Raw genomic sequence first — 7,473 nt, 5'->3', positions numbered from 1 at the left:
CGGCTCGGGCCTGAGGGAGCTCCCCGCACCCACCCGCCTGCCCTCACGGCAACTTCTCCCGGGCCCGGCAACTTCGCCGCCCCCTCCCGCCCCGCGAACAGGTGCCCCCGTTGCTGCGGGGCCGTCCCCACAGACTCGTCCTGTCTTGCCAGGACTGAGCCCCCGCTCACACCGCTGTGTCTCGTCTCTCGGCGCAGTCCAAGCTGAGGTCGTTCCCCGCCCAACTTAAATCTTTGCTATCCAGTCATGACACCCCCCTCCCCGTGTCGAGCACGGAAGCTGCAAGTCCTCCTGTCTCTCCAGTTAAATGCACGCCTGCGTCATGCGGGGTAGGTCGGTGAGTGCTGCTGCAGCATGGAGCAGCTTCTTCTTTTTGTTCTTTGAACTTTTCAGCTTTAAAAAAAAAAGGAAAGAAAGAAAAAGAGACAAGGGGATTAGAAATGACCTGTTGGCTCCCCCGAATGGCTTGGGCGGCGGAGCAGCGTTGTTCTTCGCAGCAAATGATGGGCAGCTTTGTTCGCTGGTCCCATGTGATGGGGCGTTCTTCGTGGTGGTGCTGTTTTACACGGCGTGTGCAAAGTAGCAAAGTGACAGTGCTTTGACGCGGCTGTCTGTAATGACAGGAGCTCTGCGAGGTGGGGGTGCGTGGCCACAAATGCTTAAATATTTAGAGGTATTAAGGATTTTTGTCTCGTGACTCCATTTAAGTAAATAGGTGGCTGTCTACAGTGCAGCTCCTTTTTCAAACTTTCAGAGAAATGAGTTATGTAATGAACTCATCCACACCAAGCTAGCAATGGCCAGTTGACAAATGGTAGTAGAAAGGAGAGAGACAGGTTTGTGTGGAAAGAACAGCAACAAACTATCATAGGGCTTTTATGATTATTATTAGATGTGGATTTTTCAGCACACGTGTTCTGGGTTGTCTGTCGAGACCTAGGGCAGTAGCCAGGCATTATGAGGTGAAACAGTTTCATAGAAACACCCTTAACCACTTACTTTTCCCTCAACCATAATAATTAGTGGATTAGCTACAGTATCAGCCAAACATAATGCCATGTTATTACAGTCTCAATGATAGCATATAAAACAGGCAATTTCAACAGAATTGCTGAAACCCAGAGTCCCGGATCTACTTGTTAAGAGCTTGCTTCTACGTATGGTTACGTAGCATGCACCCTTATTTATTTGGGCAAGTAAATTCCTGTGCATTGGTACATTAATACAGCAGCTGTATTTTCCAGGATGTGCAGAAGCAAATCACATATTGCAGGGCTCACTGGCTCATACTTGAAGGGTAACGTACTTTGAGGCTTTCTCTCTAAAGTGATATCTGATGCGATTTCAGCTAAACTGTGTGCTGCTTGGGACTAATCTAAAAGAAACTATCTTCTATTAGTAGTCACGTATTTTGAAATGTTAACTCAGGTTTTCTGTTGTTTAAAATAGGTATAGTTAATCTGGAAGTACCTCAAAAGATCGTTAATGACTGTAACTTGCAGCATCTGATGTCAGAGACCAACTTTCTCATTTTTTTTTTAAATGTAAAACCTTTATAAAATGTGCTAAATATTAAATCGGACTCCTCGTAGTTCAGGGAGAGGACGGGACTCTTATGATTTGAGACATGTAAAGCAAAACTGGCCAAAGCATAAGGGAATATGATTGAAGGAGGAATACAAGACTAGAAGGGAACCAGGTAGTCCATTAAAGCATTTCTGTCTCTAATTTTCCATTCTGTGATCTAGTACAGTGTATCAGCTTTCAGCCCAGTGCAGGTGAATGGGGCCAGATCATAAACCCCAGGAAAACAGTTTAGAACTGAAACATTCCAGTTTTTAACTACAGCAGTTGTTTTCAATCTTTTTTTTTTTTTTCATTTACGGACTCCTAAAACTTTTTGAATGGAGGTGCAGACCCCTTTGAATTGTAAGTGTGGCTATTCGCATACTTTTCATAGATTTCATAGACGTTAGGGCTGGAAGCGACCTCGGAAGATCATCAAGTCCAGCTCCCCCCCAAAAGGGCAGGAAATCAGCTGGGGTCATAAGATCCCAGCAAGATAAGCATCCGATTTACTCAATGTAGATGCTTGAACCACCTCTGATGGCAGGCTATTCCAGACCTTGAGGGCCCGGACAGTAAAGAAATTCTTCCTTATGTCCAGCCTGAAACGGTCTTGCAGTAGTTTATAACCGTTTGACCTCGTTATCCCTTGGGGTGCTCTGGTGAACAAACATTTTGATTGATCATAGTTATCTATCGCGAGCCCCTTACACCAGTGGTTTTCAACCCCAGGGGTCTGCAGGCTATGTCTAAGGGGTCCGAAAGATGACTGTAATCACTCAAAATATGTGAATACCCAGATTTACAATGCCAAGGAGTCCACACCTCCATTTGAATTTTTTTTAGGAGTCCGCAGATGAACACCACTGCCTCAGCCATAGTCTACAGCTGTGGTCTCCAAATTTTTTTGATTGCGCATCCCTGTCAGTAAAAAATTTTTGAGCATGCACCCCCAATATATGTATATTTATTTATTTATAAATTATATACATGTACTACTGTACTAATATATTATGTACAACATATATAGATAAAAATAAATATAAACAGAAGTTCTACTGTTTTCTTCCCACACCCCAGTGGATCGTTTTGCGCACACCCCACTTTGGAGACAACTGGTCTACAGTACAGATCCTCAGTGGTTTTCAGTGGACCACAGGTTGAAAACCACTGAACTAGAGCATTTCCAGGGTTCAAAAAGATACTTTACTTTTCCAGTGCTTTATCCTTTCTTGAAAAGTTTCTTATTTAATTAACCTTTCCAGTGATCAGGCCTGTTAGCTAGTAATAAGTGTTTGCTACTGGAGGACTCTTGGGGTCAGATCTTGAATTTATTTACTCTAACCTGACTTAACTCCATGAGAGTTAGGGGAGTTTTCCTGTGAATGAGATCCAGATCTTCCTCTGTCTCTGTGTTCTTCTGAGTTGTGTAAGCAGTCCCTAGCATTTTCAGATGAGTATCCCTTGCTACTCAGTCAGGATACTAGAATGGCTTGACCGAATACCATTCCTTTTTCTTCTAATGCTGACATATTTCAAGGGCAGCGAGAGATTTACAAATAGCTAGTTCTCAGGGTAAAGGCAGCAAAGTGGGTGTATATTGCACAATTCGCCGAATGAAAAGTATTGGCATATTTCTCATTATGCATGAAGCCTTGTAGCTTGCTTCTGCTCACATGGTCTTCAGCAGAGGTAGGAGCTGGCTGTTAATAATATCTGGTTATCAGCAGATGATCATGTCCCTGTTTTGCTGGAAGAGAAAAGTTTCCTGTCCAGGTTGTTTCCAACTTTTCAGTATGACTGCTCTTATAGAACCATAACAATAGGCAGCAATTTATAACCATAAAAATGTTAAGCATAAAACAATATTGTTGCTCTCAAGTGTTCACTGACTAATAGCCAGAGAAGTTCCAGGAGGATCCTAAGCACTGCTGCTGGCAGGCTTTGTTCAACAGGTGCCTTTTCATATCCCTTTGGATATATGCTAAACAGGATGGCATGCTAAATAAACACAAGATACCTTTTTCTCTTTATCCTCCTTTAGTGTCTTTCAGGATGCGGGGCCCAGACATTTCCTCAGGGGTGGCCAACCTAAGTTGGTAAGACAATTTTCTTCCGTAGGTGCCCCGTGCTTAGGTGAGGGCTCAGCAACCTGTGCGGAGCAGCAAGCTAATTAGCGCAGCTCACTCTGAGGTCAGGCTCTTGCGCTCTCTGATGCCAAATTGTCCCTGACATGCTTCTGACCCAGCTACTGCTTTCATTGATGCTATGTTACTGCCAGCATCAAGGGCCAGATGGAGCCTCTTGGCAGGCCATATTTCGTCCACAGGCCGTAAGTTGCCAACCCGTGCTATAGGTTATATAATCTCTTCAGACACCATCTGAAAATGTGAAAGTTGAACATTGGAGGCTCTACTTTTTTGTGCTTGTTTTTAAAATGTTAATTGTTTTGTACCAGCCATGTTCAGTTTGGTTCAGGATTACATAAACACTGAGGAGATTTCTCTTTGCTGGAGTCATCAATATCTGGGTCTTGCTCAGTCATGCAAGTTCTTCTTTATTCTAACTTTGGCCCTTTGAAATTCCTCTTTTATTCTTTGTCAAGTCCTTTTCTTCTGGTAGGTCTGTAAAAACCTTACCCCTTTTAGGAGTCACAAAATGTTTGTTAGTTTTGCCTTTGTTTTGCCTACTAAGTTTTTAGCAAGACAGGTATTTATATGGAGTGAAGGGAGGATGAGAGATCCAATATGTTGAAATACAGGTACAACAAGTCAATACAGATTAAGTCTTCGGGCTACAGTGGTCTCATTGCTGCTGTTTTTCTTTCTGTCATGTTGCTAGCCTGCCCACTGGATTGCTGCTCTTCCCCTTTGTTACAAAACGCTGTAGTCATTCTCTTTCAGGCTTTGTCATCTTTACTACCTACCCCTGTTAACCTGTATTGCCAATAGGAACAAATAGAAATAGATTGTATGCTCCTCTGATTCACTGGACTAACAGATTTTGAGTTCAAATTCTTAGTGTAGAACCTGGGACTATGCCAGTCTCTCACTGAAATGATTGGTAGGCCAGATACAGTTCTTGGTCTTCACTTTGTCTACTGAAGAACAAACAATTCTTCAGAATTTTCATTAGGAGATTGTGTAGGTTTGCACTTATCCTGTCTGTTTTGGAGTTACAGTAACAGCTTTTGTGGTTTTTCTGTTGAAGACTGACTAAAGGAATTTGCATATTAAGTAATCAAATTTGTCATTCAACTCTGACCAGTGTAGTAGTTCACCCTGTGGCAAGCATAGGGTATTTAAAAAAAGGATCTTTTGACTGAACAGTTAATAGCTTTTAAAATACCTCTTAGATCAGCACATGTTATACAGCATGTCTGAGCTGCTTATTTCAAGCTCTGAAACTGGTGCATTCCAGGACATAGGTGTCAGTACAAATCACTGCTATTTTGCAGAAAAGACTGTACTGAATTCCTGGTAATTCCTGCTGTAAACTGTGCAGAGAATACTGAAATAAGGTATCTTGTGTGTATGTGTATTCAGGACCAGTGTGTGTTGTTTTGTTTTACTGTGCTGGATTTTACATGTCATTTTCTTTAAGGAGTTAATTTTTGGAAAGATGCAGTATTAAAAGTTGCACTTAACTTTTCTTATTACCTATTTTTTAACATGAAATGACACACTTATATTTTGAAGATATCATGAAAATTATACAACAGTAGCCTTTGAGTCGGAGCTTATCCTCAGGTCAGTCTATATAGTTGCCTGATTTCTGGTTGTGGTGAGCACCCTGCAGCACTAATTGAAGCTCTTAGTGACTTTAGGTGTTGTGTCCAGAACACCTCAAAATCAGATGCTAAACATTTTTTCTCTTGAAGTACCCCTTGACAAGTAAAACATGTCATTTCATCAGGGTAATGGGCCATGTTAGATTTATGCTGTATCACTGCAGTTTTGTTTTACACACCGAAATAAGGGCTAGGGTCAGAAATTACACACAAATCGATATAAGTGATCAGCAGAGATCCAGATTTTCCATGGGGAAAATGGAGAAAACCACAGATTTTCCCCTTTACTGGAAGAAACTGCAGATTTCTCATTTAGCCAGAGAAACCTGCGGATTTTGCAGTCTTGCAACAAGCTGTATGCAGGATGGCAGAGTTTCAGCCTGCAAGGGGGCTGAGGGGAGCGGGAGGAGAGCGGTCAGGCAGGGGGCACCATATGTATGCACATGGCCACCAGGCAGCCTGGGGAACAGTTACTGCAGGTAGATGAAAGAGGGAGAAGAATGGAGGGGACGGAGTTGGGCAGGGTTGGGGCTACTGTCCAGACAGGTGGTGCATGGTTCAGATCTGTAATGCAACAGAAGTTCAGTACGCACAAACCTTTTCAAAATGGCCAAAACCAGTTTAAGTAGAGGTACACCAATGCATCAGCCCAATATCAGATTGGCACTAGTGTAAGGAAAATTGACTATATGAGAAATTAGTCTGAAGTGACACGTAATTTGCCAATTAAATGCTCATGCGTGTATGCTGCCGTAGTGCAGCAGGCAGGCAGGGAAAAACACAAGTCCAGCAACTTGGAGAGCTGTGTCCAGCTGGTAAGTCTGGTGTGGTGGAAGGGGAGTGGGGAGGGAAGGGGCATGGAGGGGCAGATCAATGCCCCCACAGTGAGGGAGGGAGTAGGGCTGGGCCTGGGGTAGGCACTACCCAGCTGGGGCAGGGCAGGCGATGGATGGAGCTGCAGCTTGTCGGGAGGGGTGGGGGGAGGGGCTCCTGCTGCTGCGCACTGCTCATCCAGCAGCTTGTCCCACTGCTGCTCTCACCACTTGGCCCCAGCCCACAGCTGCAGCCTGCCCTGCCCTGTCCCACGCAGATCCAGGGGCATAGTCCCCACCCCTGTGCCCTTCCAGACAAGTGATGGGAACTACTGGACAAGCCTCCGGATGAGCGGTGCACAGCAGCGGGAATTGTCTCATTCCCACCCCCCAACTGCACTCCCTGGATGAGTTGCAGCTCCGTCCTGCATCAACCTCACCACCCCTAGGCAGTGCCTGGCCCAGCCCCACTCCATCCCTCACTGCGGGGGGCATTAATCTACCTTCCCCCCTCCCCCCTTTCACCACAATAAACTTACCAGCCAGACTCAGGCGTATCGGAAATCAGATTGGTATCAGCTGATGTGCCTTCCTAAAAATCAGCTATCCGTATTGGCTCCCAAAATGTCCATTGGTACACCCCTGGATTTAAGATAAACCTGGATGGATATAGTATCAGACGTAATTGATTTAGGTCAGAGGTTGTCAACAAGGGGTATGTGTACCCCTAGGGTACTTAGAAATGCTGTAGTGGTTATTCACAGGCAGGCTGGGATGAAGCGCACCCTGGGGCACAGCAGCATCTCCCCTGGTGCATTCCCATATTTTGCTTCATACCCCAGGGAGAGGGAAGGGTGCACTGAGCACCACTGGCCCCACGCGCTACACTGCAGAGCCTCCCTGCCCCCCACTTTAGCTTGCTCTCTGTGCCTGCTCCTAGAAGCAGAGCCAGGGTGGTGGGGCGAGGGCAGTGGTGTCCCTCTGCAGATTGCACATGTGCCGCTCAGGTGGCCAAACGGGGTGGGGGGAATTCCACACAGTGGCCACCACCATTGCCACCCTGCGCTGCTGCACCCCACACCACTTTCTTATGGCCAGTTGCATGTGTGGCTCCATGGGCTGATGACAGGTGGCATGCTTGTCTGGGCGCGTGGTCCATCATCAGCCCACAGAGCTGCACGTGCGACCGTTGTGAGAGAGTTGTGCGACAACAGGAATGGCATGGGGCAGTGGCAGCAGCAGCCATTGCACGCAACACCCCCCCCCCCCCTCCCCCCCCCCCCCCCCCCCCCCACCACCCCCACC

The sequence above is a fragment of the Gavialis gangeticus genome, unplaced genomic scaffold (genome assembly GCF_001723915.1).
Source record: "Gavialis gangeticus isolate Ggan-Ray unplaced genomic scaffold, GavGan_comp1, whole genome shotgun sequence".
NCBI classification, from domain to species: Eukaryota; Metazoa; Chordata; order Crocodylia; family Gavialidae; genus Gavialis; species Gavialis gangeticus.
The sequence above is the reverse complement of the archived record's forward strand: the minus strand, read 5'-3'. Positions refer to the sequence as shown.